General features: G+C 36.8%; 1 long non-coding RNA gene across 2 annotated transcripts in view; it reads right to left on the minus strand.

The window, feature by feature from the left end:
• The window catches only part of LOC143682505 (uncharacterized), a 33,107-nt gene that overhangs the window by 13,427 nt on the left and 7,119 nt on the right, over positions 1–12,561 (minus strand). The window contains exons 2-3 of one of the 2 annotated variants that reach the window (XR_013175165.1): positions 4,232–4,321; positions 1,998–2,601 (exon numbers count right to left, since the gene is read on the minus strand). This is a non-coding gene — a long non-coding RNA (uncharacterized LOC143682505). Of the gene's footprint in view, positions 1–1,997; positions 2,602–4,231; positions 4,322–12,561 lie in introns of those variants that run through there. The other variant, XR_013175166.1, reaches the window with a different exon arrangement.

The following is a 12,561-nucleotide window of genomic DNA, read 5'->3' on the forward strand; positions in this document are numbered from 1 at the left end:
GTATATTAGTCAGAATGCTTCAGGAAAAAGAGAACAATTAACAGGATACATATGTGTGTAAATATTTAGAGATTTGCTACAGAAATTGGCTCATGCAACTGTGGGGATTAGTAAATCCAAGTTCTGTATGGCAGGCTACAAGTTGGAAACTTGATGAAAATAATACTAAATTTCCCCAGGAGAAGCTAGATGGCTGAGTTAGAGACAGAAATTCTTCTTTCTGGTGGCTGAGATCCTCAGTTCTCACTTTATTGTTACCAGCTGACTGGATGACACTCCCCTCACTGCTGAAGGCAATCTCCTTTATTGATTGTAGATGGAATCAGTCATAGATGCAATCAACTGATTACAGATGAAAATCCATCTACTAAATTGCCTCACAGTAACAATGGTCAGTGCTTGCTTAACCAAACAACTGGGTACTGTAACCTAGCCAAGTTGAAACAAGAAATTAACCATCGCGTGGAGGTATTGTGAATAAAGCTGCAATGAGCATTTTTAAATGTCTTTTTTTGTGTGTGCGGGCATATGTATACTTATCTCTGTGTAAATATCAAGGTGATAGGATATGTGTATGCTTAGTTTTGTAAGAAACCATCAGAACTTTTAAGAAGAGATTTGTAGCATTTTACATTCACCAACAATGTATGAAAGTTCTAAGTGTTCTACATCCTTGCCAACATTTTATATGACTAGTTGGGGTGACTGAATTATGTACCCCAGAAAAACAAGTTCTTAATCTTAATTCATTCCTGTGGGTGTAAATCCATTGTAAACAGGACTTGTTGAAGATGTTATTTTTAGATAAATCTTGGCAAGTGAATCAGTTTTTTCTTTAATCCAGGTTAGTGGAGTCTTTATAAGCAGAACGAAATTCAGACAGAGAGAGAGAAAGTGAAGGAAAGAAGCTGGAAGTCGGCGGAATCTGGAAAGCAAGAAGACACCACCATGTGCACTGTGACAGAAAAGCTGAGGACCAAGAATCACTGGCTGCCAACTCCAGAATACCACAGTCTTCAAGGAGAGAGCAGAGCCTTTCTTAATTTTGAACTTCTCCAAGCTTCAAAACCATGAGCCAGCCCATTGTATGGGTTTTTTTTTTTATCAGCAACCAGGAAACTAAGATTGCATTCTTTTTAATTTTAGCCATTCTAAATGTTGTATTTCTAAAGTTAACTCATTTTGGTGTTAATTTGAATATCCCTTACGACTACATTGAATGCTTCATGTACTTATTACTATGAATATATTTTTCTTGTAAAGTATCCAGATCTTTTGCCCATTTTTAATTGGCTTGTTTGCTTTTTGTTATTGATTTGTAGGGGTTTTATATATAGCCTACATTCCAGTCCTTTGCCCACTCTACATTTTGTGAATATTTTTGCATAGTCTGTGGATTACCTATTCATTTTCTTAATGGTTTCTTCATTTTAAATTATGATGACGTCTAAGTTGTCCATTTTTTCTTCTATGGTTATTGCTTTCTATGACTTATTTAAAAAACTTTTGATCACACCTAAGTCATAGAGATATTTTCCTATAGTCTCTCCAAAGAGCTTTATAGTGTTAGCTTTTATGATTATGTCTGTGATCCATTGCAAATTAATTTTTATGTACAGTGTGAAGTAAGAGTTGGATTTTATTATATACAATATGGATATATAGTTCTAGACTCTCCTTTTCCCAAGGGCATTTCTTTGGTACCTTTGTACCAAAGAAAATCAGAGGCTACATAAGTGAGGGTCTATTTCTGGACTCTCTATTCATTGATCCATTTGTTGAACCTTATGCTAATACCATACGGTTTTGATTATTGTAGCTTTATATTAAGTCTTGATGTCAGGTACTGAAGTCCTCAAGGTTGGCTTTTCTGTTTCAAGTTGCTTTGGATATTGTAGGCCCTTTACTTTTCATACAATTTTAGAATCATCTTGTTAATTTCTTCATAAAAGCCTGTTGGAATACTGAAAGGGGTTGCATTGATTTTATTGATCAATTTGTGGAGAATTAACATTTTGACAATTTTTAGAGTTTTATTGACATCTCATTCACTCAACATAGAATTTACCCATTTAAGTTGTACAATTCATCAGTTTTTAGTATAGTAACAGATGCTTTAAAGTCTGTGTATACTAATTCCAGAATTTGGGTCTTCTCGAAATTAAGCTCTATTGATTGTATTTTTTTTGAGAATAGGCCACATTTTCTTCTTTTTTTTTATGTGGCATGTAATTTTGGATTGTATCTTGGGCATGTGATGTTATGTTGTAAAGACTGTGGATTCTGTTTTTATTTATCAAAAAAGTTATTGATATTTTGTGTTATTAGGCAATTAATTTGCTTGAACTTAAAATGAAAACCGTTTCTTGGGCATCATTTCAACTCTCATCTTTTTTTTTTTTTTTCTCTTAGCTGGTCTGCTTGTAACTTGTATTTGCATGGTTCAAGATTATATAGAGCAGTGATCAGTTTATACTCAGAATTTGGGGCTCTCTCTTTCTTCAGAACAACCCCCTCATTTTCTGTGACTGCAGTTTCTTCGAACTCTGCCTGGTTCTTCATGCCAGAAAGACTGTGAGTTTTCTTTTGGAGTTTTAGCCTCTGCATGACACAAAATATAGACAGACCTCATTCAATAACCTACTTTGAGATTTGGAAAAGCTAGTTATCAAATTCATTTGAAAGGGAAAGAGACCATGAATAGCTAAAAATATCCTAAAAGAAAGAACAAAGTGGGAGGACTAACACTTTCTGATTTTAAAGCTTATTACAAAGTCACACAGTGGTCTCACAGCATGGTACTGGCACAAAGATAAAAGTATTGACCAATAGAATCAAAATGAGGGTGCAGAGATAGATCACCAAATCATATGGTCAGTTGAGCTTGGACAAGGCCCCCAAATCCACTGAACTGGGGACAGACTAGTCCTTTCAATAAGTGGGCATGGGAGAACTGGATAGCAATAGCTGAAAGAATGAAAGAGGACCCTTACCTTACCCCCATACCAAAATTAACTGAAAGTGGATCAAAGATCTAAATATAAGAACCAATACCATAAAACTCATAGAAGAAAATATAGGGAAACATCTTCAAGACCTAGTGTTGGAGGTAGCTTCTTAGATCTTACACCAAAAGCAACAAAAGAAAAAATAGATAAATTGGAGCTCATCAAGATTGAACACTTCTATGCTTCATAGGACTTTGTTAAAAGGTGAAGAGGCAACCAACTCAATGGGAGAAAATATTCGGAAATCACATATCAGATAAAGGTTTGATATCCCGTATACATGAGGAATTCATACAACTCAACAACAAAAGAACAAATAAACCAATTATAAAATGGGCTAAAGATATGAATAGACATTTTCCCAAAGAGCAAAAGCAGATGGCTAAAAAGCACATGAAGAGATGATCATTTTCTTTGGCTCTAAGGGAAATGCTGTACAGCTTATTATAGGGCTATAATGAGATATCATCTCATAGCTATAAGAATGGCTGCTATTAAAAAAATAACCAGAAAACTACAAATGTTGGAGAAGATGTGGAGAAATTGGAACACTTATGCATTGCTGATGAGAATGTATAATGGTACAGCTGCTATGGAAGACAGTTTGGTGGTTCCTTAGAAAACTAAATATCAAGATGCTCTATGACTTGACAATACCACTACTCATTATATACCCAGAAGAGCTGAAAGCAGTGACACAAACAGACAGATGTTCATATCAGCATTATTCACAATTACCAAAAGATGGAAACAATTCAAGTGCCCATCAACAATGGAGTGGATAAACAAAATGTGTTATATACATATGATGTAATATTATGCAGCAGTAAAACAAAATGAAGTCTGAAGTATACGGCAACATGGATGAAACTTGAGGACATAATGTTGAGTGAACTAAGTCAGACCAAAAAAACAAACAAAAAAAATAGATACTGTATGATTTCGCTATTGAGACCTTGGTAAGAGTAAACTCAGAGGCTTATAAAATAGAATATAGGGCACTTAGAGATACACAGAAGCTAGAGTTGGGTGAACAGATAGCAGATAGTGAATGAGGTTATAACTTAAATGTAGGGGGAGGAATAGACGTGAAGGCAGTTCATTAGTGGATTTATAAGTAATAATGCCATATTGAAGGTGAATATGATTGAAAGGGGTTATATAGAGCCAGGTATCCCACCAATTGACACTACAAATATAGATAAATTATTGCATGAACTTACTCAAAAGTATGAATCTTGGGTGGTCCACATTGGCTCAGCAGGCAGAGTTCTCACCTGCTATGCAGGACACCCAGGTTCGATTCCCGGTGCCTGCCCATGAAAAAAAAAAAAAGGTATGAATCTTGTATAAAAAAGTCAGTTACAGAAAGGTATAGGAGGAAAACTACTATTGCATGCTATGGTCTATATTTAACAGGAAGACATCAACAGTACCACAGCAATACCAGGGCTAAATAACTGGGGTTGGGGAGGCTTGAACTTTCTTTTTGGTGAGGGTCTGTTTATCAGTTATTTTTCTCTTTGGGGCAATAAAAATTGTCTAAAAATGAGAGTGTTGATGATTGTACAACTGAATGAGGATAATGTCAGACAAGGATTTTTGACTTTGGGAATTATACATGATGCTCAAAGGATGGAGGTGGCTGAAGGATATGACTGAAAAGTAGAATGGTGAACTCTGGTGTATACATATATATGATAGCATATTGTGTGGCTACAAATACAGCTGAAGTTGTGAGGCTTGTAAGCTGAATGAACCTTAGGGATATTGTGTGATGCAAAATAAGCCAGAAACAAAAGAATGAATATTGTATGGCCTCTTGTAGAAAATACCTAAAAGATAATTGGTTTTATAAGGTCATAAGCTGTTATAGCAGTCACATTTAGTTCAGAGCTGTTAATGTTATTTCTAGATTCTGAGATGCTGTCTGTATATGTAAAACCTGCTATCTCCCTGGAAATTTGTGACACCTAAGACTGTGTGACACCCAAGACTCGGAGTTGGGCAGCTCTGAAAATCATCATTGCTACATACAACAACTGTTATAGAAACCAAAAAGAAAGGTCAGGCTTCACTTAGAAATAACGAAGCTGATCAGATTGGGACTAAGGTGAATCAGACTACAGGGGTAAGGATGACATTATCTATATTTTAGAACTTTATTCATACAGCTAATTGAAGTCTGATCTCTTTTTCAGCTTTTAAACGATTGATGTATGGGGTAATGCTGATTTACATAGCTCCAAAACTCTCGCTCTAAGTCTCAGGTGTTACACAGACACCCAAAATTCCAGGGCCAGGCTATACACAAAGCTCAGCATCTGAGAAGTTAGAAACAACAGTTACCAATCAGGAATAGATTACGCTCTAGGAAGCTTTACAATAAGCCTTCACCTGATAATTTATGCTCTTGAATTCAATTCTCAGAGTTTGCACATTATAGTTAGTCCATATTATTGAGGCATTTTAATATCTGTCCTTTCATTTCTGGCTTATTTCACTCATTCATTAAATTTTTAAATGTTTGAATTGTGATCTAAAAATATTCACATATTTTGATTTATATGTCTCAAGTCCAATCAATTGATTCTCCCTTGCAATTTATTTGTTGAAGAAAGCAGATTGCTTTTTACATTCCCTACAAGTTCAGATCTTACTGATTTCATCCCTGTAGTGTTATCATGTTTCACTGTCCTCTGTATTTCCTACAAAGTCACAAATTGAGAGGTTAATTTGATTCAAATTAAAAATATTTTTTTTCAAGACTATTTATAGATCATGTTGCAGACCTTTATGAGGAGCAAGCTGCAGCTTCTTGTCCTGTAAATGATGGGGTTGGGCTAGGCCAGTGGTTTTCAAATTTTGTGTTTTGGAAAAACTTAAGTTTCTAAAGGGTGTCTGTGGAGGTAAGACAATACTTCTCTTTCCCTACTTCTAGCCATCTTGATATTTATCTGTTTTATGCATTGGAGTTCCATGAGATATTTTACTTAAAGAAATGTTCAAAAAGCTTGAAAACAATGGGTAAACTATAGACTAAATTTCATTGTAATATGTAGGTAATATTTATAAAGTTTTAAAATTCTTCACCTCTCCTTCCTTCTTTTTCCTATTTCTTCCTTTCTTCTTTCTTTCAAAAATGTTTCAGCACCTACTATGTGACATTTAAATGCTTTTCTCTGGAAATACATTAAGGGGCAGAATAGACAAAACATCCTACCTTTTGTGGTGCTCACATTCTAGTGTGGGGAGACAGTTAATAAATAATGCACATATAAAATACATAATATGATTGAGGGTGATTATGGTTATGAAATACAATGAGCAGGGCAAAGGGGATCAGGAGTGTGTGCGGACAGGCTGCAATTTTGTGAGTGTAGCTTTAGTAGCCTGATTGAGAAGGTGTGTTTGAGCAAAGGCTTGAAGAAGAGGAGTGAGTCATATATATACAAAGGAAGAGCATTAGAGACAGAGGGAACAGCCTGAGCTAGGAGCATACTTGGTATGTGTGAGGAACAGCAAAAAAGGCTAGCATATTTGGAGGTAATTAAGGGTGTAAAAAGAGAAATGTGGGGCTATGATGTCAGTGAAGATTGTGTAAGGCAGTGAAGGCTATTGTGAGGACATTGGCTTTAGTGTGGAAGAAATGTGAAGCCATCAAAGGGTTTTAAGCAGAATGATATGATATGGCTTATGTTTTAATAGGAATACTCTTGTTGCTTTTTTGAGAGATAGATTATAAAAGTTGAAGAGTAAAATTGGGGAGATGAATTAGGAGGTGATTGCACTGATTCAAAGGAGAGATGATGATGTTCTAGAAAAGGGTAGTGGAAGGGTCTGATTCTGGATATAATTTGAACTTAGTGTCAACAAAATTTGGGTTTGTAAAAGGATGTCTTATGCATTCTTGCTGTAAGTAATAGAAACCAATTCTAACTTTCTTGAAGGGTGAAAAAAAGAATTAAGTTATTTTGTGAGCTCACTGAATCAGTATGAGGAGCTTTGGGTAATGGGCAGGATTCAGTTTGTTCCAGAGCCCTAGGCAGTGTGAACCCCAGCAAAGATTGATAGACCCACAGAACCTGATCTTACACAGTTTTTGCTATTGCAGTTGCATGTGACCTTTAACCCTTTCCACATCCTTAGGGCATATACTAAAAACTCTAAGTCCTATGAGAGAGCATCTGGTTGGCTGATCCTTGTCACACTGGGGTGGGGGTAGCCCAGGATATGGCCTCATTTAGGTCTATGGTGAGACGCAGGCACTATCTCTCACTAAAACCATATTCAACGAGGGGTTCCTCAAAAGGGAAATCAGATTATTATTAGGAAGAAAGGGTTAGATGTTCAACAGCTAGGAAAATGACAATCGTGTACTAAAATGCTTATGAAAGAAAAGGTAACAGTAGCAAAAAAGTGGAAAAGTGGGGAGAAATGACTTCCCCAAATGCTACTGTCTGGATCCAGCCACTAAGACTATATTTTTGAGTGTTTTGGTACAGATTACTTTTTATGCATAGGATTTATACATAATTGTGCAATAGCATGTCATTTGCGATACTATATCATAGCAGGGCAGTTCTGGCATTTCAATCTCAACCTCAGATAATGCTGGCCACCTTTTGATCCATGTTTCAGCTAACCACCCAAACAAATTGTTAATGCCCTTTCTAATCCCTCAAGTTACAGCATTGAATCCAGGATCTCTGCTTAGTGGACCTGTTTGAGTTTGTTAATGCTGTTGGAAATGCAATATACCAGAAATGGGTTGGCTTTTGTCAAAGCAATTCATTAAGCTACAAGTTTACAGTTCTAAGGTCATAAAAATGTCTAAACCAAAGCATCCAAAGAAAGATACCTTGATCAAGAAAGACCAATCTGGGAAGGCACTTGGCTGGCATCTGCTAGTCTTTTGGCTCCTGGTTTCAAATAGTTTCCCCAGGGGTGTTTTGTTTTTGTATCTCCAAATGTCTTAGCTCTGAGGCTTTTTCCAAAATTGTTCCCTCTTAAATGACTCCAGTAAGTGACCTGTCCTGATTGGGTGGAGACACATCTCCATGGAATCCACTAATCAAAAGCTCCCACCCACAATTGGGTGGGTCACATCTCCATGGAAACAACTTAATCAAAAAGATCCCACCGAACAATATTGAATCAAGTTTAAAGGACATGGCTTTTCTGGGGGTACACAACAGTTTCAAACCAGCACAGGACCCATATCAATAAATTCAGCCTGACCAACTTGATATTCCTTCCACCATTATCCAACACCCTTAATATCCATTCCCGTACATATTCCCCTGATTCATGTCTATATAAATTGGAAAACTTATGCAGCTCTTCTGGAGTTTAGTGGACCTCCTCATAGGCCACACTTTGTACCTCACCTTTCAGGACCTGTTAGAACTTTAGTCTCCTTGTAGGCCTGGAAGAAAGGAGACATAGTGGGGGTGGGTCACAAAAAGAATGAGAAGTGCCTTGCAAGTCAGTTACCTCAGGGCATTCCATTGCAGTTCCATCTGGTGAAATAGGATTAATCTCTCCAGACAGAGAAGTGAGGGCTTTTTCCTATAGGGGAGGTGATTACAGGCTTATCAGGCACTGTAGGTTTAATCTCTTCAAGTGGAAGCTGCGTGACAGATTCCTTAGGAAGCTGATTCCTCAGGGCAGACCATTACAGTTTATCTAGCAAAGACTCAGCAGAATCTAGGGTTTCAATGTCTGCACTGCCATCATTATCAACCCATACATTCCCATTCCAATTTTCAGGATCCCATGCCTTTCCAATCAATGCCCTTCACTTTAACAGCAGATATCCTGCAAAGTTGAGAATTTAGTCTACATTGAAACTCTGCTATTCACACAATGAGACTCTGGGCCAGGTTTTCAGAGATCTCAAGTCTGTGGCCATAGGAAATAAAATTTTCTTTCAGGGCACACATAGAAACTTTTACACCTTTCATGCAGTGCTTAAGGGGTAAATTTAAAGCCTTCAGCTCATCCTTTTCTTTTATAACTATATCCAGCATATGTAGGAACAACCAGCCAACATCATTTTATCTTTTAACACCACAAAACTCTGTTAACACTCTCACCCAGAACCTTGCCCCTTATAACCATATGAGTAGCAGTATTCAAGGGTGATATTTGCATATATCTACTGTCAACTCAGGCCACGGACTGTCAATGCCATCTTGATTATTGGAAATAGAATCATTAGTGCCTTTGAATCTAATCAGAGTAGAAAACCAATTGCCAAAACCCATTTTCAAGATTCTGTTTCTCAAGAACCACTCCTGGTACCAAAGCTGAATTAGTCAGGCTTCTCTAGGGAAACAGAACAAACACGAGCCTCTTAATTTTTTTTGAAGGTAAAAAATATAAATAAAGGTACGGATATTTTTATAAGTATAATGTAAAATATTAATTTCTGTATGTAATGTAAATTGTAATGCAAAATCAATATCTTTAATAATAAGATAATGGATTAATGGAAATAAAAATTTTGATCTTGGTTTTGTCACTAATTACCTGGCCTTGGTAAAGTAATGTAAACTCTGTGGTGCTAGCCTTGGTAAATTCATCTGTAAAATAAAGAATGAGACTAATGATCGAGATTGTTTTCAGATCTAAAATTTTAATAATCAGATTATATAATTTGAAATGATAAATTGAATAATAATTCCATCATATCTGGAAACCCCTTGCTCCAACAAGGAAAGCTAATTCTATTTGTCTAAGTGAAACTTTAAGTGCTAAATTTGTAGAGTTTTGCAAATCTTTGTCAAGTGATTTATAGCTTAATGATTCATGCAAATGAAGCAAAGATTCATATCCTAATTACTGACTATTGGAGTGTACAAAATAGCTTCATTTGGCTCACAATGATAATAATTCCTAAGGTTTGTATTACAGGCAGCGATGACAGGTTAGAAGATGCTGTGTTATAATCATCTTTGAAGTATCACATTTTAATTGGTAAGTGTTAATATTTCTAGAAAAGGATAGAAATTCTAGGCTATTCATTAAATCTTTTGAAATAAAATCTTAAAAAATAAGCTTTAGGAGGGAATGATTCTTTGTAACTATCTTTGTAACTGTATCTATGCACTTCATAAATTATTTGAGGGGGAAGGATAATGATAGAAGGAGAAAAATAAATATATGAGACCCATGTTGTATTACAAGGCTAATATTTGGTTATAGTAAAATACGTAATCCTGTGTTATTGCCAGATGACATAACATCACATTTTGAAATGAAATCTTAAAATTATAATATATTTTGTATAACTTTTAGGTAATAAAACAAAATCCATCAAAAATAATGTTGACAAAATCATCTTGGCAAGAAATGTAATAGTTTTTCTAATGCAACAATTTTGATCTGTAGAGAAGAACAAACTGAAGGTGTGAGACATTCTATTCACTCTGATTTGAGGAGTGATTGCATTGGCATTAGGTACATTAGTGAGTGAGAGTTGATATGGGGTAGGGAAAGAAATTCAGAACCCAAAACCAACTTTTCTAACTCTTCATTCTCTGCTGCCCTGAAGTAGCATAGATGGAAACAAAGAAGTTGAATATGGAGAACAAGGGGAAGGGAAAGAAGGAAAGAAAATAAGAATAAAGAGGAAGGAATCAACTGGAAGGGGAACAAGTGTGAGGTGAGAGGCAGGAAAGTGTCATCCAGTCCATAGACAATGATTAGGAAGTTGACATCCCATCCCTAATTTTCTCCATTATTTTATTTATTGGGCAAATATATTGCTTTAATATACTGAGTACTTAAATTTGGTTCATTTTCTTTTGTATTTTGTGTCTGAAACATGTTCACTTAGGGTCTCAGGTGCTGTGGATTTTTTTTTCATTCTTTCAAGAAACTTAATTCCTTCATTGTGTTTAAAATTACACACACACACAAACTTGAGAAATTTTTGCCACCCAACATACAAATTCGATAATTATAATATTCTAGTGAAGGAATCTCAAGGAAGACACTGATAATTAACTTGAAGAAGCTTGGCTGCGATCTGCCTTGGCAGGGGGCAGAAGCCGGGTCAAGGGCCCCAACAAGAGAAACTGTCTTCCAGACAAAGGAAGACAACTTTGCTCTAGCAGAGTTTTCTTTAAAAGAGAATAGGGAGGCTAGATTTGGTGTGGAAGAAGGAACTATGTTCCCTCTGGTTGGGAAAAAAAAAAAGCAATGGAGATTGTGCCAGTTTGAAAGAAAAGCCATGTTGAATCCTAATCATTTTGTGGAGGCAGCTGTTTCTTTTAATCCCTATTGAGCACTATAGGGTGGAAACTTGATCAGATTATCTCTGAGGAGAATTGACAAATCCAGCTGTGGACATTAACCTTTGATTAGTGGGAGATGTGACTCCACCCATTCCAGGTGGGTCTTGATTAGTTTACTGGAATCCTTTAAAAGAGGAAACATTTTTGGAAAAATTGAGAGAGTGACGAGAACCATGAGAGTTCACAGTCAGAGACCTTTGGAGAGGAAGAAGGAACATGCTCGGGGATTCTTCATGAAGAATCCTGGAGAGAAAGCAGATGTTGCCAGGTTCGCCATGTGCCTTTCCAGTTGAGAGAGAAACCCTGAACTTCATTGGCCTTTCTTGAGTGAAGATAACCTCTTGTTGGTGCCTTAATTTGAATATTTTTATAGATTTGCTTTAATAGGGACATTTCCATGGCCTTAGAATGGTAAACTTGCAACTTAAAAAATTCACCCTTTTAAAAGCCATTCTGTTTCTGATATATCACGTTCTGGCACTTAGCAAACTAGAATAGAGGTCTTTACTGCATCAGCTCTGGTGGTGGTGGTATTCGTGGTAGGGAAGGGTGGGACAAAGGGAAATGAAGCATAGGTGCCATTTCTCCTGAGTCAGTGATGGGAAGGCATGTAGAAAATCATCAGTCCCACTATGTGATTACAGCAGCCATTGTAGTAGCAGAAGCAGCAGTAGTCATAATATTAAGAGCTAGTATCCAATGAATGTTTTAATTACATATTAACTCTTATTCCTTACAACATTATAAGGTAAGTACTATTACATTCTTTTACAGAAGGACAAATTAAGGCATAGAGAGGTTAAGTAACTTGCTTGAGGCCACATAGCTAGGAAATGGCAAAGTCAGGATTAGAACTCAAGCAATCTGGCTTCGTATTCAAATAGCTATAGAGTCTCTCAACCAGAGAAGGGAGGCCTAGCTAATGCAGTGCTCTGGAACCCCAAGGTGTGGGAGCTTGTGCAAAGCAATGGTGGAGCTGTGAAGAAGAGGCCCACTTGGGAATGGAGAAGCATGGGCTCAGAGCATCTTAGTCGGGTAGCTGCACAGCAAACGGGGGATGTCTGGATTGATGGGAAGAGTAGGAGCCCTGGGAGAGAGATAAGAAATTGGGAGCTGCTCGGGCCAAAAGACTACTAGTGGGCAACTCTTCAGACTATGTCATTCCAGGAAGAAGCAAACAGTGTTGGCAGCTGCTGCCAGGCCATTTGCATATGTCATTCCGGGATCCTAACTTGGAAGGAATCTGGGGT

Source organism: Tamandua tetradactyla, chromosome 5 (genome assembly GCF_023851605.1).
Source record: "Tamandua tetradactyla isolate mTamTet1 chromosome 5, mTamTet1.pri, whole genome shotgun sequence".
NCBI classification, from domain to species: Eukaryota; Metazoa; Chordata; class Mammalia; order Pilosa; family Myrmecophagidae; genus Tamandua; species Tamandua tetradactyla.